This window comes from Sorex fumeus, unplaced genomic scaffold (genome assembly GCF_029834395.1).
Source record: "Sorex fumeus unplaced genomic scaffold, SorFum_2.1 ptg000061l, whole genome shotgun sequence".
In the NCBI taxonomy this organism is placed as follows: Eukaryota; Metazoa; Chordata; class Mammalia; order Eulipotyphla; family Soricidae; genus Sorex; species Sorex fumeus.
This window is the reverse complement of record NW_026606118.1, coordinates 5,635,170-5,661,169: the sequence shown is the minus strand read 5'-3', so window position 1 is coordinate 5,661,169 and position 26,000 is coordinate 5,635,170. Positions and strand designations below refer to the sequence as shown.

General features: G+C 44.1%; 1 pseudogene; it reads right to left on the bottom strand.

The window, feature by feature from the left end:
• Window positions 1–433: 433 nt before the first annotated feature.
• Window positions 434–20,084, bottom strand: LOC130034685 (60S ribosomal protein L27-like; annotated as a pseudogene).
• Between the last annotated feature and the right edge of the window lie 5,916 nt (window positions 20,085–26,000).

Genomic DNA, 26,000 nt, shown 5'->3' with positions numbered 1-26,000 from the left:
TGATAAATAAATACTTCATCTTTTTAGAGTTTGATCATTTAAATTAAAAAAATTTGCATCCAGGAAATCTAGGTTGGGGTAATAGAAACAGCATAGATAGTCATAAATAAAATTTCCAGGATGTATTAGTGTGTCTAAAGTGGAACTTTTAGCATCTTTAAAGATTTTCCTGCAGGTTTGTAATAAGAAAACCTGCTCTGATTCTCATACATATGGATGTATTAGCAGAGCTGGATAGCATCCCAGTATAACTAGGTGGGGAGCCTGCTCGCACACCTCTGAGTGGAACTGCAATGAAAGCTGCAGTATTCCTGTGATTATATTAGGACGTGATGTGGTCCCTCCTGTGTTTATTAATTAGTGGAGTTGTAATGAGACTTCTCCCCCAGGCGTTTAAGGATGCTGATCAGTGGGCACCTGGGCAGGAGTTTAGTTATGTTTGGGAGCCTTCTGTATACAGGTGGGAAAGGATCCATGTTTTAGGTGGCAGCAGGTGAGCCTCCTGCCAAGTTGGCACAAAGGGAACAGGACTCTTCTGGGCTGCCATCTGTTTGTATCTGATAGGAAACCGGCAGTACTTCTGAAGAAATTTGTTAAAATACTCAGGAATTAGTAGTGCTAAGACCATGCTGATTGAGTGTTAGGAGGTAGTGAGAAATAGATTGTGTGGAATGAGTTTTCATTATTACTGATTTTAGGAGACTTGCCTGGATTCAACTGTCCTGTTCCCGTTCCCACCAAAATAGCACTTCTTTTTTTGCCCACCCAAACTCCCATTTCCATTAGCCCAGTTCTCTGCTGAATTTCCCATGGCCAGGGGAACTCATTATTTACAAGTTAGTCCCCTGGAACCCTGGTTGGTGCCTGGTATTTGCTGCCGGGGAGGTTCAGGCTTGTGTCTATTTTATGTGTCTTTCTTTTTGTTACATTAAAACTGGTAAAAGGGGCTAAAGACAGTATAGCAGGTAGGGCACATATCTTGAAAGTGGCTTTGATCCCCGAAACCATAGATGATCCACTAGGTACCTCTGGGTGTAGCCCGAAAATAAAAAGTAAAACATAGGCCTACTAAAAAATATATATATACAATAAGAGCTGCTTTATTAGTGATTTATGAAATTTCATTTTAGGGTTAGGGACATAGTACAGTCTAGCACATGTTAGTGTGTTTGTTTTCTCTGAAAATAGTGAATGCTGAGGCCCATGAGAAGTACAGTGGGCAGGGCACTTGCCTCACACACTGCTGGCCCAGCATCGATTCCTGGAACCCTGAATGCAGAGCCAAGATGTAAGTAGTAAGCACTGTGAGATGTCGCCCCCAGACAAAAATAATGTGTAGTATTTGTACCTGGGGCTGGAGCAATAGCACAGCGGGTAGGCATTTGCCTTGTAAGCGGCCAACATGGCCGACCTGAGTTTGATTTCTCCGCCCCTCTCGGAGAGCCTGGCAAGCTACCGAGAGTATCTCGCCCACATGACAAAGCCTGGCAAGCTACCGGTGACGTATTCAGTATGCCAAACACAGTAACAAGTCTCAAAATGGAGACGTTACTGGGCCCGCTCGAGCAAATCTATGAACAACGGGAGGACAGTGACAATGACAGTGATTTATACATACCTTCTGTGTACTGAGTGTGTTTAAAAAATAAACATACTATGTCTAATGTTCCCTTTATTATTTTGGGAGGTTACACCCTGCTGTGCTCAGTGATCACTCCTTGTTCAGTGCTCAGGGTATCTTATGGATGCCCGGGATTGATCCCAGTTCAGCTTACAAGCCTTATCTGCTGAACTATCTTTTCTGCCCTTTCCTTTTTTTTTTCCAGGCCTGAATTTACTTTTTTTCTGTATTGGAATTGACTTGGTGAAATGGGCATTGCTCTGCCCCCATTTTCTGGGTTTGCTTCATTTCTCTCCCACCTGGGAAACTGTTCTTTAGTCATAAAGTAATTTTTGATGGTGTCCTGGGAACTTTGTTGTATGTCCTACGTTGTATTTTAAACAACAGTGTGAAACAACTGCCCATTTCCTCTTTAACGTGGCATGACTAGAGACAACTAGAGTTGTGGCCCTGTGGGGGCCTTTTGAGAGTGCCTGTGGTTGGATTTCTCCTGCTCAACCCTTTCTCTGTGTTACTGCACATAGATTTCTGTCTTGCTGTTTTCAATCTGCAGAAAGAATTGAATAGCCTTTGGTTCCAAGTGAAAGAGACACATTGGATGACTTAGACAGAAAGGGAGTTCATTGAAAAGATTCAAGGGTGCCTACCAGAACTCTTCAGGGATGTAGCTCCCCTCAGGCCAGGCCTTAGAGATAGATTACTTCACAGATGGGACTTCTCTTTGCCCATCTTCCCATCTTTTGGTGTACAAAAAAATCAGTATCCTCTACTCCTCAGCCTTTGGGTCAGGCATTTGTGCCAACACACAGTATGTCTTGTATCTAGGGAAGAGTCTATTTTCTATTGGCTAAGAATTTCCGGGATGAATGGTTTCAGAACATGGTGACTCCCCTGGTAACTGGAGAGGATGGAGAGTACTGTGATTCAGAAAAGACGTCTTTACTGTAATTTACAAGTGTTAGGTTCTCCCCACTCAAAGGTTAAGTAGTATGAAAATTTCTAGGATGCACCTACATTTTGCATTACAAATTAAAACAAAGGCTAGAGAGATAAGTCAGTGGGCTGGGAGCACATGCTTCGCATCCAGGAGGCCTGGGTTTGAGACCTGGATTCCATCTCGGGCACTGCATGTCCCTCAAGTACAGCAGAAGTGTGTATCCTAGCACTGTGCCAGGATAAGCCTCTGAGCACTGCTAGGTATGGCCTCCAAGCAAAAAGCAAAAAAAAGCAAAGCAATAGAAAAAACAAAAGGGTGTCCTACTATCAAAAAAAAAAAAAAAACCAGTAAGTTGATGGGATAAGCCTGGTAAATTCTGTATTTTTTCTAAATTTTCTTTTAAAATAAAAATAATTATAGCCTATTTTCACATCAACATTATTTCAGCTTGGAGAAATTGTGACCGGATTCTAAGCAGGGCAGCTTGTGAGATAGATCCCTGAGGACCTGAGGATAAATAATGATTTTAAGTTGAACTTTATATATCTTTTTGGCCTCTCAGGCAATGCTCAAGGGTTTGGATAGTTGCAGGCCTCATAGTATGATACTCCTTGGGCCAAGAGGTGATGAGGACTTCCAGAGCCACCTTTGTAATGCTTGGGGGTTACTCCGACTATACCCTGCTGTGCTCTGGGGCCAGAGGTGCTTGGCATTCAACTTGGGCCTAGTGCTTACCAGGCACGTACATTAAGCCTTTGAATTTTCTCTCTGACCCTTAAGTTGAATGATTATTTAAAATGATCATGCAGTGCTGGGAATTGAATCCAGGGCCTCACAAGGTAAGCGCTCTGCCACTTGAGCTCCCTCCCTGGCCAAAATAGGACTGTTTTTCTTTCTTGCTGTGGGGGCAGTGCAGAGACCTCCCTCCCCATCTGTGCTTGTGATACTGGAGGCCTCTCCTGGTGACACTTGGCCTGGCTCTGGGGGCCTGAAGACTCTGCACTTGAGTCTCATGGTATGCTGTCACTCGGGGCCAGTTGGCCACTGCAGTCATGCTTCATACAGTTATAGAAATTGAATTTGGGGGCCTCATATGTATGCTAGGCCTAGTATTTGGGGCCTAGGCCTATATACTCTTTAATCATCTCCCTGGCTCAGGGTTCAATTAACATTATTATTATTATTATTATTATTATTATTATTTTGGTGGTGGGGAGATGGGTGCCTACACCTAGCAGTACTAAGGGGTTACTCCTGGCTGTGCACTCAGGAATTACTTTCTGATGGTGCTAAGTGGACCATATGGGATGCTGGGGCTCGAACCCAGGTTGACCAAGTACAAGGCAAACACCCTACCCACTGTACTACTGCTCTGGCCCCCCAGTTCAGTTACTTTTAAATAAGCAAAGAGTTTGGCTGTTTTTGTAAAGTTTTCCACAACCTGCTAATTTAACTTTGCAAGCTTGAGTCTTCCAGTGGCACATTCACTTAATTCTAGATTATAGTGGGAGATTTTTTCTCTCTATACATATCTACGAGATGGTCAGACTTCGTCAAGACCTTGAATGATCGGTTTGAGGCTCTTCATGTTCCTGGAGCGAGGAGACACCATTGGGCTACACTTGCACAAGACAGGGACGAATGGAGACATTACTGGTGTCCGCTTGAGCAAATCGATAAGTAACGAGATGTCAAGTGATCAAGTGATAGTGGGAGATTGTTCTTTCTTGTCATTATCTTGGTTCATGGCACATGGCAGAACTCACAGATTTCTTAGGTTATGGAAATTACCATTCCTTTATTCTTTTTTTCTATTTGGTTTTTGGGCCACATCCAACTGTCCTCAGGTTTTACTTACTCATGACTCTGCTCAGGAATACTCCTGTGGGCTTGAGGGACCACCCAGGACTGTATGGGGTGTTAGGGATAGATCCTAGGTCAACCACTTGCAAGCTGACTACCTGCCATACTATCTTCTGTTCCTTTTGTTGTTTGGTTACACACACGAATAATCTGTATGGTTTTGTGAACCCTTTACGATTTATGATTGGGATCAAATAGTCTAGATGAATTGTGAATCTGTGCAATAATCTAAGGGGATTTAAATATGCCCCTGGATTGCAAGGTGAAGAAAGTATAGCTTAATGGTTCTGGGAGTTAGTGCCACTTAATTTGAGAATTTATAAATTTGATTTTTTTTTTTTTTCTTTTTGGGTCACACCTGGTGATGCACAGGAGTTACTTCTGGCTCATGCACCCAGGAATTACTCCTAGTGGTACTCTGGAGACTATATGGGATGCTAGGAATCGAACCTGGGTCGGCCGCGTGCAAGGCAAACACCCTATCTGCTGTACTATCACTCCAGACCCTATAAATTTGTTTTTTGTCTTCTCAAATGATCTACTTTATTTTCAAATTATTTGTAAAAGTGAATTATTGTCCTTTTGACCTATTTCTATTTTTAAGCTTAAAACAGACAGTTTCCCTCTTCTCCTTCTCATAACATGTAGATCTGTGGAGTTTGACTTACTGCTTGAGTTGAGGTGAAAGGCACCATCAGCACCTGTATAAACATTGCTTCAATGGCAGGCACTCTGAAGATTGTGGGGCATGCTCAGTGCTCTACTCAGTTTCCTACCTTCAAACTGTTGGAAGCATTTATTGCTACTTTAAAGGATTTGGAAACCAAGTGCTATTTTAAAATAGTGCTGGAAGAACCCTGCTGTTGAATGAAAATCAGGAGTGCTGCGTGTGGGTTATGGGAATCCCTTTATCCTATATGACCTTACTCGTTCTCTGGGCCTCTTTCTGCACCACCCACCCCCAAACTGGGATGCCCTGAAATGCCACATCTTCAATAAAATACCTTGAACTATACTTCACTCATAAAAATTGCAGAGCCAGGGAACTCTGAGAACTGGGACGGTTGATGCTCGCCTGCTAGAAGGAAGACTGGAAGTCAAAGCATAGCTGAACTAATTGCAGGTGGTAGCTTATAAGAAAATAGAAAATCCAATTAATACTATAAATTTGACAAGTCATGTTCTTCTAGCTCATAAAGTATATTACATTTATTCAGGGATTTTGTAAATAGAGGTGGTCTTGGTGGTGATACTAACGAAGGTTACCCAGGCTTGAGTGTGTCATCTTTCCAGTTTAGGGTGGAGCAAGGGAGTTTAGGTGCAGCTGTGCGTGGCTGCACACTTGGAGCTTCCAGAATGGTTTGCTGAAAGGACTTTTTCCTGTTGTACTTTTTATTTATTTTTTTTTTTAGGGGGGAGTACTTCCTTCTGAAAAGAATTTTTTTGGAGGGCGGGCACATTGGGCAGTGCTCAGGGGTTACTCCTAGCACTCTGAAGTTACTCCTGGGCATTCTCAGGGACGATGTGGGATACCTGAGATTGAATCCAGGTCACCAGTGTGCAAGGCAAATGCCTGCTCAGTACTATTGCTCTGGCCAATGTTCTTTTAGTTTTATTATGCCAATTTTGGAAATAATCACAAGTGCATTTGTAAAATGCAAAAATTACTTGATTGTCCCACTATTTGAACATTTATTGTTACTGTTGTTAATCCCCTTTCCTTCATTGTTACTGTTGATGTTGTGATGACTGGGGATCCCACATATGGGAAGGCACACATCAGGTGGTGGTGCTCACTAAGATTTGTGCTTTTTATTTGTGTTACTTGCAGACCTGCTTACCATGCAAACTCTTACTTTTGATGCGGTGCTCACACATGTGCTCACGAGGGCTGGTACTTCCTGGCTGTGGCACTTGCACATCTTTTTAATTTTTTTGATTTCAAACACTCTTGTTTACAGTACAATTAATGATAATGGCTTCATGAAATCACTGTTCTCAGACCTCACCCTCCACCAAGTGCCCACTTCTTTTTTTTTTTTTTTTGCTTTTTGGGTGATACCCGGTGATGCGCAGGGGTTACTCCTTACTCCTGGCTCATGCACTCAGGAATTACTTCTGGCGGTGCTCAGGGGAACCATATGGGATGCTGGGAATCGCACTCGGGTCAGCAGCGTGCAAGGCAAACGCCCTACCTGCTGTGCTGTTGCTCCAGCCCCATGCCTACTTCTTTCTGCACATCTCTCTAGTTGTCCTCGTTGAGGGTTTCACCCCTTCTGTGGTTCTGGCACATACCTGACTGTAGTGTGACTGGAAGTCATTTGCTGCACCAGGGGACTGGTGGTAGCAGAGCTACTAGACCTCGACAGCAGAGCTACTGAGATCATATTTGGCACATGTGGGACATCGGGGATTTAAACTCAACCATATGCTTGCTAGACATGTGCTTTAAGCCACTACACTGATCTTCTGGACCCCCAGTAGTGTAACTGTCAAACTCAGCTTTCTTTTGAATTCTTTTCTTGTACCTTTTTTTTCCATTGTCAGACTACAAAACAACTGTGTTCTTTCAGGAACTTCACATTACAGAAAACAAAAGAACTTGTGCTTCTGGAAAAGATAATACAGGGGTTAAAGTGCTTGCTTTGCATGTGACTAATTCTTTGCATGTGACCAGTTCCCTTCTCCACCCCCCTTCCCCTTATTAAATTCCCAGTAACTACAAAGTTCTAGAAACCATGCGATTGTAAGGATAGAATCTCGGGTTCCCTTGTGCAAAGCATGTATTTCATGCAGCCTTTTGAGTTACTCGAGCACACCTGCTGGGTGTGACCCCAAACCCAAAAATAATCAAGTAAGCAGTTCATTGACATTAAGAACACTAACATGTTTTGTAACATTTAACATAATCCACTGCCAGTTTCCCCAAACTAATATACTATTAAACCAGAATAAAAGTGATTTGAAGGCTTTTTCTGGTCCTTTTTTTTTTTTTAAAGTAATTTTAACCTTAAATTTGTGTTTGGTCATTTGTTTCTCATAGAAATTTTGGCGTTCAGAGTTGGCCTTCATGCATACATCATCTTGATTTCATTAAATCATTTTACACAGCTTTCCCTCCCTTCCAAAGCAGCATGGGTGAGGAGTAGAAATTTTTATTGTTAATCCTGGCAACTATTTGGTGAAAAAAGTTGGGTCCTTGTAGTTAGATATCAAATTAGCTCTGCCACAGATAGCAAGGTGAATTTTGGCCAGCACTTTGAGCCTTAGTTTAATCATTTGTAAAAATGGGACTTTTGCTATATGCTTGGGAGGCTGTGCATGTGAAATAGATGTAGAGTGCGACCCCGAGAGAGGCAACAGTCATTAGTTTTTTCTCCAAATCGCATTTCTCCACAGGGCCCATTTTCACTAAGGCCAGTTAGCCAAAATTGTGGAAGATTTTTGTGGACTTTCATTTTTTAATTTATTTTAAACATTTAAATATTGCCTTTCTCTCTGATTATTTGTTCATTATACTTTTCAAGTCAAAAATCAGTGTCCGGCCCCGGGAGGGAAAGGGTGTTGCTCCCTTCTGCCTTTTTCCCCCCTGGCAGCAAGGTGGCCACTGCCTCAGAGCTTATAGAAAGCCAGGTACTCCTTCACACCCTACAGAGGTCACGAGTTACCCCCCCATGAGCGGCTCTCCAGCACGGCCATAACACCAGACACAGAGAAACCAATCTCATAGTTATCTGGCTCTTTGCAGAAATTCAAAATCGTGGCCACGTGACATTATATGATTCTCATAACCAGCTATAGAAAACAAAATATTTCACAATGCCTTTTCAGCAATTCTGATTGTTTGGGGAGAAATTCTAAACAATAATGGTGCATCTTTTGTCGAAATAATGAATGTAATCAATGTAGAGAAGAGTTAAGTAGAAATCATCTGCCTCACAGGCATTTGGAGTTTGGGGAGGGGGGGTATACTGGGGTTCTTGGTGGTGAAAAATGAGTACTGGTGAAAGGAAAGGTGTTTAATCATTGTATGACTGAGACTTAAACCTGAAAGCTTAGTAACTTTTCCCACAGTGATTTAATAAATAAATATGGCCCTCCCGTTGATCGTCGATTTGCTCGAGCGGGCCCAGTAACGTCTCCATTGGAGACTTTGTTGTTACTGTGTCTGGCATATCGAATACTCTCGGTAGCTTGCCGGGCTCTCCGAGAGGGGCGGAGGAATCGAACTCGGGTCGGCCATATAAAAAGAAAAAAAAATTAAAAAAAATTAAGGTGGAGTTCATGCCCAATTCAATCAGCTAATCAATGGCTGAATAAATAGCAGTACTCCTACAAAAAAAAAAATCAGTGTCCGGGAACCAGAGTGATGATACAGTGAGTAGGGCATTTGCCTTGCATGTGGCTGACTCGGGTTCAATCTCTGGCATCCCATATGGTCCCCCAAGCACCACCAGAAGTAATTTCTGAGTGCAGAGCTAAGAGTAACCCCTGAACATCACCAGGTATGACCCAAAAAGTAAAAACAAAAAATCAGTGTATAATTATATTTACATGTCCTTTCAATAATTTGCTATACCACATTTTAAAAATGGACTGATGGGTAGATTATAAATAAAATTACAACAGCAATGTGTAACATTTACTGAACAGTTATAACTATTTGATAGGTAATTAAGATACTTAGCATAAATTTATTTAATCTTCCTGCAGTCCTGCTTCAGAGGGAACTGAAACACAGGAGTTTTCCTCAGGAGTGAGACTGAGGCATGACTCATCCTGGCAGCCTGATCAGAGCTGCTGCTGCCCCCATGCTCAGGTGACTGTCCCAGATCAGAGGGCTTTGTTCTCAGTGTAGATAATATGTGTGTGCGTGTTTGTTTATGTGTATATATAGCTGCCAGGGAAAGATGATCTTGTTTTTAAAAAATGAATTATCATTACATTAGATAGCAAGTGTCAGCTGCAGACCATGTATATATATTATATATATATAACATATATATTGTATATATATATATAGAGAGAGAGAGAGAGAGAGAGTGTGTGTGTGTGTGTGTGTGTGTGTGTGTGTGTGTGTGTGTTTGTTCATTATAATCTGTAACCAGGCTACTGAATGTAACCTGCCCACATGGCAGAGTCTGGCAAACTCCCCGTGGTGTACCCAATATGCCAAATACCAGTAACAATGATGGGTCTTATTCTCCTAACTCTGAAAGAGCCTTGAATATGGCACTTTTTAAAAAATCTCAGGGCTAGGAATGAAGGAGACGTTACTGGGGCCTGCTCGAGGCAATCGACGAATAACAGGATGGTCGTGATTGTGATCGTGGAACCATTGAGACTTTCCCTTATTCAGGCAATGTAATTTAATTTTTCTTCACTGGAATTGCATTCCAGGTCAGATACCCCCTACTAAAGTATTTTGTAACCATCTTCCAACTCTGGTCTCCCTTCTGGCCTTTTTCCTTCTTCTGGCCCTCTTGTTTACTCCAAATCATGAATAAAGGGCCACTGATTACGAACTTTTAATTTGGGGCTGGAGTGATAGCACAGTGGTAGGGCGTTTGCCTTGTACACAGCTGACCGTGCCGACCCAGTTTCGATTCCCCCTCCCCTCTCGGAGAGCCCGACAAGCTACTGAGAGTATCTTGCCCACGCAGCAAAAGCCTGACAAGCTCCCCTTGATTTATTCGATATGCCAAACACTAACAACAAGTCTCACAATGGAGACATTACTGGGCCCGCTCAAGCAAATCGATGACCAACGGGAGGACAGTGAACAGTGACGGTAAAATATATTTCATTTCATTTCATTTCATTTCATTTCATTTCATTTCATCATCCTGTTATTCGTCAATTGCCTCGAGCAGGCCCCAGTAACGTCTCTTTCATCCTAACCCTGAGATTATATTCAAGGCTCTTTAGGAGAATGAGAACCATCATTGTTACTGGTATTTGGCATATTTGGTACGCCACGGGGAGTTTGCCAGACTCTGCCCTGTGAGCAGGCTACATTTGATAGCCTGCAAGTTTGTCCAAAGTAGGAAGGAGATAATAAGATGTCATAAAAAGATGTCCTGATAAGATGTTGCGCGGCCCCGGAACCCGCGTGGATTCGTCCCTCTGCCAGTACCTTCATGTGTGTGGAGAGTGGTCTCAGCATGGTGGTGGCTGGTCCTGGAGGTCTTCGGCTGCCGGAGCTCTGGTCAGGGCGGGGAGGAAAGCTCAACCCGCTCCCCTCCAACGGGCCCCGGTGAGGAACAGCCAGGCGCGGGGGCAGACTGCACTGTTCTCGTCCGGGAGCTGGATTTTATAGTCTCTGAGTCTTGGCCGTTGATGGGATTACACGGCGCCAGGGGGCCAGGTGGTGGGTGTGACCCCCGCCTACTGGAATTTGGAGGATCTGGGTGGAGGATGCTCGGCCCAAATCCGAGTAGGCTTGGAGATCTCGACCCCAGAACCCGCGTGGATTTGTCCCTCTGCCAGTACCTTCATGTGTGCGGAGAGTGGTCTCAGCATGGTAAAATATATATGCCTAATAAAAAAATTTACCATATTAACTGTTTTGAAAAAATACTGCTCAGAGGTACTAGATGCATCTGTGATATTGTTTTGCTATCACCACTATCCTATTTAAACAAGACCCTGGGGCCAGAGCAATAGTCCAGTGGGTTGAGAGTTTGCCTAGCATGTGGCCAACCTGAGTTCGATCCCCAACACCTCATGTGTTCAGTCCCCTGTGCACCACCAGAAGTAATTACTGAGTGCAGAGCCAGGAGCAACCCCTTAATGTTGCTCCTATGTGGCTCTAAAATCAAAACCAAAAGAAAAACCAAAAACCAAACAAAAATACCCAATTGAAATAACTTTAGAGGCTTAAGATGGAGCTGCTCCTGTCTGATTGGGAGAGATGGACATGCACATCAGCAAATGGACACTTCTCTACCTTCCATGTGATCCCATCCCCAAGTAGCAGGCCAGCTCTGGGTCTTCTCAGCCCATGTAGGGTGGATTGTTCGCAGCTAATCAAATATTTCTTCCTTTATTGCTCTCTATTCTTTATCCTATAAAAGCTTCTTCCCTTTGGTCCCATTTTGCAGATCTGCAGAGAGACTGTTCACTTCAGAAAGAGTTAAAGTTTGTATCATCTAAATTGACGTCTTTCATAATTATTAACACCTCTCTGCCCGACCTCTTTTTATATATATATTTTTTCCTTTTTTTGTAGGAGTACTGCTATTTTATTCAGCCACTGATTAGCTGATTGAATTGTGCATGAACTCCACCTTACTTTTTTTTTCTTTTTCCATTTTTTATAATTTTATTTATTGAATCACCGTGAGAGCAGTTACAAAGCTTTTGGGTCTAAGTCTCAGTCATACAATGAAACACCCGTACCTTCACCAGTGCCCATTCTCCACCACCAAAAATCCCAGTATACCCCCATCCCACACCCTCCCCCTGCCTGTGCGGCAGATGATTTCTATATTACTCTCTCTCTACATTGATCACATTCATTATTTCTACACCAGACCCACCATTATCTAAGATTTTACCCCAACACTCAGATCTGCTGAAAAGGCAACAATAGACAATTTGTGTTCTATTGCTGGTTATGAATAACATATGATGTCGTGTGGCTGCAGTAGGGCCATGTGGTTTTGAAGTTCTGAAATTTTAACACTTAAATCTGGAGGGATTTCTGCCCAAATCCACTGGGTTTAGAGATCTGCTCCTGAGTCTCTGGGATCATGGCCATTGAGCAGCTTGATGAGGAGCCAAAGAGGCCATTCGTGGGCGATGACTTGGGGTCTCATTGGGGTGGGGAAGACAGGCCCGGCTCTACCTCCCCCCCCATCCCGTGAGACCCAACAAGTTTTGTCACTGCGGGCCCAAGCCTGACTGTCCAATGGCCTCTGGAGGATGACAGCCACCAAGTCGCCAAGAGGGAGCAGGCGGAGGGACAGCACCCATTCCCCCCTGGGGTGGCCCGGCGTCAGTATCCTACTGCAGGGTCCGGACACATTTCTGCCAAAAGCCGCTGGGTTTCGAGATCTGTTTCTGAGTCTCTGGGGTCAAGGCCGTTGAGCAGCTTGATGAGGAGCCAGAGAGGCCGTTTGTGGGCGATGACTTGGGGTCTCGTTAGGGTGGGGAGGACAGGCCCGGCTCCACCTCCCCCCCCCATCCCATGAGACCCAACAAGTTTCGTCACTGCGGGCCCAAGCCTGACTGTCCAATGGCCTCTGGAGGATGACAGCCATCAAGTCGCCAAGAGGGAGCAGGCGGAGGGACAACACCCTTTCCTCCCTGGGGTGGCCTGGCGACAGTAACGTACTGTGGAGTCCGGATGCATTTCTGCCAAACGCCACTGGGTTTTGAGATTTGTTTCTGAGTCTCTGGGATCATGACCGTTAAGCAGCTTGATCAGGAGCAGAGAGGCCATTCGTGGGCGATGACTTGGGGTCTCGTTGGGGTGGGGAGGACAAGCCTGGCTCCACCCTCATCCCGTGAGGCCCTGTGTGTCTCGTCACTGGGGGCCCAAATGTGACTATCCAGTGACCTCAGATGGATGGCGGCCACTGGGCCGCCAGGGGGAGTAGGCCAAGGCACGAAACCTATTCCCACCTGGGTTGGCCCAGCACCGGTAGCCTACTGCAGAGACCAGACGCATTTCTACCTAAAGCCACTGGGTTCTGAGATTCGTTTCTGAGTCTCTGGGATCATGTCCATTAAGCAGTTCAATCAGGAACCAAAGAGGCCTTGCCTCCAATTATATAGCTGAGCCGGAGGTGGTTTGTGGGTGTGTTTCCCACATACCTAACTTTTGGCCGTTTACTTTCTTGGTAAACTTTGCCCCAGGTTTTTGGGGTCTGGCCAAAGGCACAGTAGCAATTTTGGGGTATCTGGAAGTCTGAAGGCACCATGAAGCTGCTGATGCACTCGCCTCACAGGTACAGATTGACCTGCTGGTGGCACCATATCCCCCTTTTTATATTTTTAATTTATTTATTTTTCAATTTTATTTTCATAAAGTTGTTCACAATAATTTATTACATTTAATATTTCAACACCAATCCCACCACCATTATTTCAAATATTCCCAACATCGCTCAAGCCTGCCTCACGGGCAGATGCTAAATAATTTGTTTTGTATTGCTTGTTATGAATAGTATGAGATGTTCCTGGAATTCTAAAGTTTTATATAAATGGGGTCTGGAGAAATCTCTGCAGCATGCTGCTCTCTTCCAAGATTCATTTGTGAGTGTCTGGATCATGGCTTTTAACATGCTTAGATGGCGTCTAGAGGGAGTTTTTGGGTGTGACTGCCAGGATACCAGAAGGGCAGGGAGATGGGAGAAGGCGACCCATTCCCGACTCTGTGAAGCCTGGAGTTTTCAGTCATGGGTATTTCCCGCACACCTGGGTATTTCAGCAGTTCCATTTTCATGCATGGGGGCCCGGGATGAACCTGTGAAGATTGGCCATGAGCATGACAGCAATTGGGTTCTGGAGGTTTGTGGCTACCACCACCCAGTCTCTTAACCTGTTGGTCTAGGTGGGTCACTGACCCACCCATGATGACCTGAAGGTCCCTGGGTACGTTTGGGGCCGATCACCATTCCCCAACCCCAGCTGGCTGATGATGACTGATGAACGAAGGAGGGAATGGGGGCCACCAGGCTGGTTGGTCATCAGTGGCCCTTCATTCAAGTCTCACAGCATTATAAAGAAATCATGAAGGGTTGGGGGTGGCAGTTACACATACGTATGGTTGAACATTATCATACACAATGAACAGATGTAAAGCCTTTCCTTCAGGGAAATTTCTAGGAGATACTCAACGACAAAAATCACATTGTAAGTGTTCTGCACTCTTGATTCCAGCTAGGAGATCCACCTAGTTCCATACAAGGGTGTATTGCTTTCCCCTTTCCTTAATATCCATTTAAACTGTCATCTTAAATTCACTTAATATTTCTAGTCATTTTGTATGGACACAGTAAGAGATACGTTAAGCGTAAAGGGTGGCTCTTCCTGGGGACCCCTTGCTATATATTCGAGACTATTGTCCTCAGGCCAGGTTCGTCTTTCCTAACCCCAGCAGGCTCCTTATTCAGTTACTTCTTTTTGGCTCATGACAGAGTTTGTTCCATGACTGTGCTCTTTAACTTATTATACTTTTTTTTATAGTGCTTAACCTGTCTTTTTTTTTTTTAAATTTTTTTATTAGTGAAACACCATGAGGTACAGTTGTAGGCTTATGAACTTTCATGCTTGGGTTTCAGTTATACAATGATCGAGTACTCATCCCTTCACCAGTGCCCATTCTCCACCGCCAATGAACCCAGTAGCCCTCCCACCCACCTATCGGACCTCCCCCACCCTGCCCCATCTCCGTGGCAGGGCATTCCCTTTTGCTCTCTCTTTTCTTTATGGTGTTGTGATTTACAATTAGAGGTATTGAGTGGCCATCATGTTTGGTCTATAGTCTACTTTCAGCACGCATCTTGCATCTCGAGCACGTCCTCCAAACACCCTTTACTTGGTGTTTCCTTCTCTATCTGAGCTGTCTTTCCCCTCAGCATCTGCTTCCAGATTCCACGTCATGGAGCAGACCTCCTGGTACTTATCTCAACTATTCTTGGGTGTTCGTCTCCCATTCTGTTACTTTATATTCCCCAGATGAGTGCAGACTTTCTACGTCTGTCCCTCTCTTTTCTGACTCATTTCATTTAGCATGATACTTTCCATGTAGAACCACTTGTATGCAAATTTCATGACTTCATCTTTTCTAACAGCTGCATAGTATTCCATTGTGTGGATATACCAAATTTTCTTTAACCAGTCATCTGTTCTCGGACACTCGGGTTTTTTTTCCAGATTTTGGCTATTGTGAACAGTGCAGCAATGAACATAGATGTGTAGATGTCATTTCGACTGCACTTTTTTGCCTCTCTGGAATATATTCCCAGGAGTGGTATTGCTGGATCAAATGGGAGCTCAATTTCTATTTTTTTAAAAAAATTTTTATTAGTGAAACACCATGAGGTACAGTTGTAGACTTACAAATTTTTGTGCTTGGGTTTCAGTTATACAATGATCAAGTACCCATCCCTTCACCAGTGCCCATTTTTCACCACCATGGGTCCTAGTATCCCTCCCACCCCCATCCCCCCATCCCACCCTGCCTCTGTGGCAGGACATTCCCTTTTGTTCTCTCTCTCCTTTTGGTGTTGTGGTTTGCAAAAGAGACATTGAGTGGCAATCATGTTTGGTCTGTAGTCTACTTTCAGCATGCTTCTCCCATACTGGGAGGATCCTCCCAACGCCCTTTATTTGGTGCTCCCTTCTCTCTCTGAGCTCCCTTTTCCCCCCAGCATGTGTGGCTGGCCTCCAAGCCATGGAGCAAAATTCCTGGTACTCATCTCGGCCACTCTTGGGTGTTAGTCTCCTATTTTGTTACTTTATGTTCCCCAGATGAATGCAATCTTTCTAGTCTATCCCTCTCTTTCTGACTCATTTCACTTAACATGATACTTTCCATATAGTACCACTTGTATATAAATTTCATGACTTCATCTTTTCTAATAGCTACATAGTACTCCATTGTGTAAATGTACCAAAGTTTCTTTAACCAGTCATTTGTTCTCAGGCACTCAGTTTTTTCCCAGATTCTGGCTATTGCAAAGAGTGCTGCAATGAACAAACAAGTGCAGATGTCACTTCGACTATACTTTTTTGCCTCTCTGGGATATATTCCCAGGAGTGGTATTGCTGGGTCAAATGGGAGCTCAATTTCTAATTTTTTTTTTTTTTTTTTTTGCTTTTTGGTTACACCTGGCGATGCACAGGGGTTACTCCTGGCTCTGCACTCAGGAATTACCCCCTGGTGGTGGTCAGGGGACCATATGGGATGCTGGGAATCGAACTCAGGTGGGCCGTGTGCAAGGAAAGCACCCTACCCACTGTGCTATCGCTCCAGCCCCTCAATTTCTAATTTTTTGAGAATCGTCCACACTGTTTTCCAAAAGGGCTGAACCAGTCGGCATTCCCACCAGCAGTGAAGGAGGGTCCCTTTCTCGGCTCATCTGCACCAGCACCGGTTGCTTTTGTTCTTGTGGATGTGGGCCAGTCTCTGTGGTGTGAAATGATACCTTATTGTTGTTTTGATCTGCAACTCCCTAATGATTAATGATGTAGAGCATTTTCTCATGTGCCTTTTAGCCATTCAGATTTCTTCTTTGAGAAAGTTTCTGTTCATTTCATCACCCCATTTTTTTTTATGGGGTTGGATGTTTTCTTCTTGTGGAGTTCAACCAGTGCTTTGTATATCCTTGATGTCAACCCCTTATCGTATGGATATTGGGGGAATATCCTTTCCCATTCTGTAGATTGTGTTTGTATTCTCATCACTGTATCTTTTAAGGTGCAGAAGCTTCTAAATTTAAGATAGTCCCATTTGTTTTTCTCTGTTTCCACTTGGTTGGTCAGGAGAGTGTTTTCTTTGAAGATACCATTTGCTTCAATATCGGGGAGGGTTTTGCTGACCTTGTCTTCAATGCACCTCATGGATTTTGGCCTGATGTTGAGATCTGTCGGAGATGGACCATCTCCGAATGCAACAGCTATGTGTACCTAGGTCGAGAGGTCAACATGACAAATGACCTGGCACCCGAGCTGCGCAGGAGGAAGAGAGCGGCTTGGAACGCCTTCAAGAACGTCGAAGAAATAGCTAAGAGGACGAAGAACCTCCGGCTCCGGGCACATCTCTTTGATTCCACTGTTCTTCCTGCATTAACATATGCCTCAGAGACCTGGGCCCTACGCAAACAAGATGAGAACGCCATTCAGGTCTCCCAAAGAAGAATAGAAAGAGCTATGCTTGGAATATCACGTTTCACTCAAATGAGAGAACGAATCCGGAGTTCTGACATCCGTCGACGATCAAGGATCAGGGACGCTGTCTCATTTGCCAAGGTGTCTAAAATCAGATGGGCTGGTCACGTAATGAGATTTAAAGACGACCGTTGGACTAGAGCTGTTACTGATTGGATTCCACGGGATGTCAAGAGACCGCGTGGCCGCCCACCTACCAGATGGTCAGACTTCTTTGTCAAGGTCATGAACGATCGGTTTGAGGCCCTCCATGTTCCCGGAGCGAAAAGATGCCATTGGGCTACACTAGCACGCGACAGGGACAAATGGAGACGTTACTGGCGCCCGCTCGAGCAAATCGACGACTAACGGGAAGTTAAGTGATTAAGTGAAGTTGAGATCTGTAATCCATTTTGATCTGACTTTTGTGCATGGTGTTAGATGGAGGTCTAAGCCCATTTTTTTCTTTGCATGTGGTTGTCTAGTTTTGCCAGCACCTTTTGTTAAAGAGGATTACCTTGCTCCACTTCACATTTCTTGCTCCCTTATCAAAGATTAGATGTTTATACATTTGGGGTTGTGTGTAGGGATATTCCACCCTGTTCCATTGGTCTGCAGCTCTGCCTTTGTTCCAGTACCATGCTGTTTTAATTGTTACCACTTTGTAGTAGAGTTTGATTAACCTGTCCCTTTTCGATGCCAGGGTAGCTTATGGCTTTCTTGGTCCATCCTTGTCCCTCAGAAGGACCCTCAATTTGCAGAGTTAGGAACTAAGGACAACTGAGGCTTAAGTCAAGTAAATATGATGGATGCCGAGGAGTAAATACTATTTGGAGTCAGTTGACTCCCGTGTTATAAAAACATAGCATTAACTGTCTTCTTGTGTCTATACAAGAAGGACATTGCACTAAAATAAACTATGCAAAGGACATAAAGGAAGGAAAAGCAATATTTCACTTTCATATGCAAAATCCAGACTCCTCAGAAGAATTAGACTTTACAAGCCACAGGGTCTGACTTGGGGATAAAAGTGATTAACAGAGGGGAAGAAGAGCACAAAGGAGAGGTTAAACGTAAACACAGAGGATTGGGTGCGCCTGGGAAACACTGTGGTGGGAGTTACTCAGTAAACCTAAGCTTCCTGGTGGGGGAGCAAGGACAAACCAGTGTTATCCAACAGAACAGTCAGTCACCATTCTACATTCTGACTGTCTTGACTGTGACTGTTGTAATCATGTGGTATGTTATTTTGGCATCTGACTTTTAAAAAAAATATTTTTTTTAACGATTGAAACAAAACATTTAAAACTGCAGCTTCGGGGCTGGAGCCATAGCACAATGGGTAGGGCGTTTGCCTTGCACGTGGCTGATGGGGGTTTGTTTCCCAGCATCCCATATGGTCCCCCGAGCACCACCAGGAGTGATTCCTGAGTGAAGAGCCAGGAGTAACCCCTGTGCATCGCCGGGTGTAGGGGTTTGTTTCCCAGCATCCCATATGGTCCCCTGAGCACCACCAGGAATAATTCCTGCATGAAGAGCCAGGAGTAACCCCTGTGCATCACCGGGTGTGACCCAAAAAAGCAAAAAATAAAAAAACTGCATCTCCTGGAAGAATCATTTGTTCTTGACAGTCTTTTTTTTTTTTTGAAATTTTTATTAGTGAAACACCATGAGGTACAGTTGTAGACATATAAATTTTTGTGCGTGGGTTTCAGTTATACAATGATTGAGTACCTGTCCTTCCACCAGTGCCCTTTCTCCACCTCCAATGCTTCCAGTATCCCTCCCACCCTCCCATCTCCCATCCCATCTAACCCCTATGGCAGGGCATTCCCTTTTGTTTTTTCTCTCCTTTTGTATGCTGTGGTTTGCAAAAGAGGCATTGAGTGGCAGTCATGTTCGGTCTATAGTCCACTTTCTGCATGCATCTCTCATCCTGGGAAGATCCTCCCAATACCCTTTATTTGGTGCTCCCTTCTCTATTTGAGCTGCCTTTTCCTCCAGCATGTGCAGCTGGTCTCCAAGCCAGGGAGTGAACCTCCTGGTACTTATCTCGGCTGTTCTTAGGTGTTAGTCTCCTATTTTGTTACTTTATATACCCCAGATGAATGCAATCTTTCTATGTCTGTCCCTCTCTTTCTGACTCATTTCATTCAGCATGATACTTTCCATGTAGTACCATTTCATGAAATTTACATACAAGTGGTACTACATGTTCTTGCCAGTCTTTTATCTCTTCTTTGAACTTGACCTTGGCCTCTCCGGGCCTTCTGTTAAAGAGTTGGGTCTCTGAAGACATCTTTTTTATTTATTTATTTTTTTCTTTTTGGGTCACACTAGCGATGCACAGGGGTTACTCCTGGCTCATGCACCCAGGAATTCTGGCGTTGCTTGGGGGGACCATATAGGATACTGGGAATCGAACCTGGGTTGGCCGCGTGCAAGTCAAACGCCCTACCTGCTGTGCTATTGCTCCAGCCCTGAAGACATCTTTTTTGAGGATGGTTTTGTTAAGGGGATGTCTATGAATTACCTTGTGGGCATGAGGTGATTATAGTTATGAACTTCCACAAAGGACTTGATCTTGGACTTTTTGGCGGTTTTCTTTTTGCCCTTGGCAGCTGTCAAATTGCAGGCATAGTGGTCAGTCCAGTCACCAGGGCATGACTATAGGGGCAGTCTTGAGTTGCTGTCCTTAGTGTTCTTTATGATGACTGCTTTGTGTCTTGAGTAGTGTCCAGCCAGGACCAGCACCACCTTCCTGAATTTCATGAACTTGTTCATTTTGACAGGCAACCACTCAGTCTTACAGCAGAAAGCTTAATACAGAGTCCTCAAAGTACATCTAAGTTGTACCTTGTGTCAGAATTTCCTTCATTTTTGTGAATGCATAACATTTCTTTGCATGTGCATACTGTATTTATACAAGTAGTGAACTAATAATGATCACTCAAAATAGGAGCTGAGCCTGAAAGTTGTGGGCAGTGCCCTCACATAAGACCATTAAATAAGATGAAATTTAAGGCCCTACTTGTGTTCTGGCACCAATTTTCAGTGAGTGTGTGAGTTTCTTCTGCTGGTAAGCAGTTTTCAGATACCAGCAAGTTGTTTCAACTCTGCTCCATATAATCTGATGTTACTGAGCATTCATTTCCACAGGGAAAGAAATGACTCAATTCTGAAAGTCTCCAATTCAGATGCCTGGTGTAAACCCAGGTTCTTCCTTTTAGAAATTGGAGGTTCCTACCGCCTGCTTGAACTTGGATGTCAATCTCAAGTCCAGGTTCAGAAGTTCACACATCCTCCTCTTTAGGGTAGATTAATTTGTTAAGAAAGTTCCCTGTAGGGGCTGGGTTGATAGTACAGTGCATAGGGTGCTTGCCTGGTGTATGGTGGACCTGGGTTCGATTCCATTTGGTTTCCTGAGCCCACCATGAATGATTTCTGACTACAGGGTCAGGCATAACCCCTGAGCACTGCGAGGTGTGGCCCTAAAATGGAAACAAACAAAAGGGAAATATTGGTTTTACTTACAAAATATAGATGATGGGTAAGTATCTTTTAATAAGAAGAGAATTTGATGTAAAAAATCAACTGAGTAGACATAGAATGAACAGTCAAAATAAAACACAAACTCATTATTTAAAAAGTATTGAAACTCTTAGCAAGCTAGGAATAAACGAACCTCTCTTAATCTAGTAGAGGGCGGCCATATGCCCATGAGCAAATGACGAAGCATTGAGAAGTTTGTCTTTTATTTCACTTTATTTATTGTTACTTGAAACACACCTGGCAGTGCCCAGGGCTTACTCCTGGCTCTGTGCTCAGGGTCTGCTCCTGGCAAGGTGGTGGGCCTATTGTACCATCTCTCCAACCTCTTGTCTTTTAAAGTAACTTCTTTAATTTTGTTTTTCTTTCTTTCTTTTTGGTCTTTGGGCCACACCCAACAATGCTCCAAGATTACTTCTAGATCTGCACTCAGGAATTGCTCCTGGTGGCACTTGTGGGACCCTGTGGGATGTTAGGGATCAGACTCAGGCTGGCCGAGTGCAAGGCAAATGCCCTACACTCTGTACTATTGCTCTGACCCCTATTTTTTTTTTTTCCTTTTCGCAAAACTGGATTCAAGGCTATGAAGTACCTGAGTTCTTGCTCGTCTCCGTGAAGCTTTGTATCATTTTAAATATGGCCATGTCAGCTTTTTAAAGAGAATCGTTTGTCCCTAAGATTGTTTTCCAGCCTTTAACTTTGAGCCTATATTAAGCCTGCCTGTGCAGATGTGTCTTTTGTAGGCAGCAGAAAGTTAGGTTCAGTTTTCTCACCCCTCCTGCCAACTCTGTGTCTCTCGTGGCTCAGGAGCTGTGAAGCTGCGCCTGTTGATTGGCAGAGTTGGGTTTTGGAGGCTTCCTGGCCTCTCCAGAAGGGAGGGCCTGGAGTCTTTTAAATGCACAATGAGCCAGCTTTTGAGCTTACATTTCCAAAAGATGTTTTTATTGTTAGAACTGAGTGTTTATGTTTAAGTTGATTGAATTGATTGAAATGCAGTCAATTTATGCTTAGCTCTTTTCTAGGAAAATGGATTTGTGCTTTGATAACATGTTTTTTGTCTGATTTAATTGGAGAAAAATTTTATATCATGAGTTTAAAAGAACAATTACTTGAATCCTTGAGATTTTTCTTCTTAACTAATTTTCCTGTTTTGCTATTTTTGTTACTTATAAAAACTGGTTTATGGGTACAGTAGTACTACACCTTTCCCATTACCAGAGTGTCAATATTCCTCTATCATGGGCCAATGAATTTCCTTCCCCACCTTTAAAATAGATGCCAAAAAGTACCTCTTTGATCCTGATTATCTTTCCACTTAATTATCTAATTAATACTTCTAAAACTGCATTTCTCAGCCAAGGGCCATATGGATCCCTGTGAACTTCCAGCATATTCCAAGAATGCCACAGGTTGAAAAATAAGATAATTCAGGCCAGTGGGAAGGATGGGGGTGGGAGGGTACAAGAAAGAAAGAAGGTCAGAAGAGGACCATGGTCAGAAAAAGATTGAAACACTATTCAAGAGCAGAGGAGTACAAACTGTCCTTCTTATTTGAATCACCTCGAGAACTTATAAAATTCCTAATGTCTTTCTAATATTCCGAGTAACATGTTTGAGAGCCAGACTAATTATGTTAGAATCAACTCTGAACCAGGCTTTAGTATAGAGAGTTTGTATGAAGAATTTGTTGAGAGCACTCCAGTGTGCAGTTCACTTTGAGATACACTCTTTCAGAAGACCTGCTCTCTGCAGTGTACTGTTTGAAAGTGAGACCTAAGTCATGGTCTTTGTATTCCATGTCATGTGGGTAGGGGTATAGCTTCCTATGGGAAGGGTCCAGAAAACTGGACTTGGATTTTGTTAATGTCACTGTCACTGTCCTCCCATTATTCATCAATTTGCTCGAGTGGCTCAGTAATGTCTCCATTGGAGACTTTGTTGTTACTGTGTTTGGCATATCGAATACGTCACGGGTAGCTTGCCAGGCTCTCCGAGAGGGGCGGAGGAATCGAACTCGGGTCGGCCAAGTTGGCTGCATGCAAGGCAAATGCCCTACCGCTGTGCTATCGCTCCAGCCCTTGTTAATGTAGAACAATTAATAATTGTCAGAAGTTCTGTTCGCTGTCAGCTAATTGGAATTTGTTAAAGATATTACTAAATTTATATATAGCCTACCTTATAATTTACAACCTACCTTGTAGTTATAATGCCTTATAATTTATAACCTACCTTGTAGTAGTTATAATTTAACTTAGGTATATCAGAAAAGTATTCTCTTTTTCTTTTCTGCTATGTTTTGATATTAATGTTTAGGGAAAATAATAATACAGAGTTTAGTACTGATTTATTTGGTATGAGGGACATACCTGATGGCATACATGGCTTACTTCTGGTTCTGGCCTCCAGAGATCACTCAGGAGAGTTCAAGAGATATATGTTGTGCCAGGGATTGAACATACTCAGCCACGTGCAAGGCAAATGCCTTAACCCTGTACTTTTTCTCTAGCCCAACTAATATTTTTAGGAAATAGTTGCTAGCTGAGGAGATGATATATACATATATAAAACATATATAATATGACTTATTTTAATTGAATCATCTTGAGATACACAGTTACAAATATTTTTTGTAAAGGGGAAGACAATCAGGATCAAAGAACTCATCTAGTTTTCATGGCTGGATTTTAGTCATACTATATTCCAACACCAATCCCTCCGCTAGTGTATATTTCCCACCACCAGGGAATATCCCCAGTTTCCCTTCTGCCACCCCACCTCCTCTAGTCTGGCAGGTACTCCCCCACCCTTTTTTCCTTTGCCATTATGGTTTGCAGTATAGGTACTGAGAGGTTATCATGCTTGTTTCTTTGCCTACTTTTTTTTTCTTTTTGTGTCACACTCAGCAATGCACAGGGGTTACTCCTGGGTCTGCACTCAGGAGTTACTTCTGGTGGTGCTCAGGGGACCATATGGATGCTGGGCATCGAACCTGGGTCGGCCGCGTACAAGGCAAACACCTTACCCCCTGTGCTGTCGCTCCAACCCCACTTTACCTGCTTTCAACATGCAGTTTATTATTATACTAATTAATTAATTAATTAAATTATTTTTGGGCTAGAGCCATAGCCCAGCGGATAGAGCGTTTGCCTTACATGCCGTAGACCCGGCCGACCCAGGTTTGATTCCTCCACCCCTCTCGGAGAGCCCGGCAAGCTACCGAGAGTATCTTGCCCACACGGCAAAGCCTAGCAAACTACCCGTGATGTATTCAATATGCCAAATACAGTAACAAGTCTCACAATGGAGACATTACTGGGCTTGCTCGAGCAAATCGATGAACAACAGGAGGACAGTGTTACAGTGCTTATTTTTTTTTATCGAATTACTGTGAGATTCCTCCGCCCCTCTCGGAGAGCCCGGCAAGCTACCGAGAGTATTCGATATGCCAGACACAGTAACAACAAAGTCTCCAATGGAGACGTTACTGGGCCCGCTCGAGCAAATCGACGATCAACGGGAGGGCCTTTACCTTACCTTTTACTGTGAGATAGACCATTGCAAACTGTGATTTGGTTTCAGTCATAAAAGGATCCAACACTCATCCCTCCACCAGCATACATTTTCTACCATCAATGTCCCTAGTTTTCCTCTCACCAACCCCCAACTCCCTCACCCCCAGCAGGCACTTCCCTTTCCCTAATCCTCTCTTCTCTGTTCTTTTGTGCATTGTGGTTTGCAATGCAGGTACCAAGAGGTCAGTGTGTTTATTTAGGAAGTTTAGTATTTTTATCGGTAAGGTACAGCTGGAGTAGCTTTTTTAACTGGATGGCAACTTTGGGGTGCGGACATGACTGCCAGGGCTTCCAGAAGTACAGGGAGGTGGAGGAGGTAGCCCATCCTGACTCAAATTGAAGCCTGGAGATTTCAGTCACAAAACCCAGATACCTGCATTTTCAGCTGATGTCTCCGTGAGATCTGTCATGAAATGGTGAGTCTGGTCAGGGGCATGGCAGCGATTTTGGATTGTGGAAGCAAGTGGCTGCTGGGGTTTCTGGGTGGACACTGGGGTAACTTGCTCCCCTCCACTGTGCCCCAGGTTATTCAGTCTGTGCAGGTCCAAGATTTACTGTGGCTTTTGATCCCTTTTGAGATTTATTTATGGGTTTCTGGTGGAAAAGCTTACATGATAGTGCTGCAGTTGGTTTGTGGGAGTGACTGCCAGTGCTTCTGGGAGTATAGGGAAGTAGGGGTAGGTATCCTGTCCTGACTCCGAGGAAGCCTGGAGATTTTAGTCATACCCTGACTTCTGGTAGGTTAATTTCTCTGTGAAGTCTGTCTCCAGACAGTGGGGTTCAGTCAGGAACATGACAGTGATTTTGGGTTTTTGGAGCAAGTAGCTGCTGGGAGCTCTATTTGGGTGGGCACTGGTCTAACCCGTCCTCTTAGATATGCCCCAGATTATTTAGCCATGTACATGTCTGAGAAGATGTACTGCATCTTTTTTATCTCCTGAGTCTCTGGAGCATGACAAATATATGAGCTTATATGACAGAGCCCAGAGGTGCATTGTGGGTGTCTCTCCTGTGTACCTAAATATTGGTGGTTTAATTTCTCAAAAAATTTGGTCCCAAGTTTTGTTAAAGTCCTGTCAGAGGCATTGAGGTGACTTTGAGGTGTCTGGAAGCCCATGGGCACCGTCAAGCTGCTGATGCTCTTACCTGTCGGGTCCAGGTTGACCTGCTGGCCATGTGGCACCCTCTGGGCCTCAGTGGTGATGGCAGCAGCGGCCCAGCAGGGACTAGGGTCAGGGTCAGGGTGGCTGCATGCACAGCTCTGGCCAGGTAGCAACCACCAGTCCAGCAGAACCTGATGGGGAGTGGGGGGGTACACACCCGGGCCCTGGGGTCCAGTCTCCAGCCAGTTGGTGCTCAGGGAGGTTATCCTCCAATATAGACTGTTAGCAGAGCAGCACTCTTTGTGAGATGTGCTTGGAGCGCCACAAGTGCTCTGAGCCGCGGGCACAGCCGCGGGCTTTCTCAGTCTTGGCATGGCTTCTTCTGGGCCCAGCGTGGTTGCCTAGCTGTGGCAAATTTCTGGAGCTGCTCAGCCACCCAAGCTGGCTGCTCATGGCGGGTACTTGAGGTCCCGTGG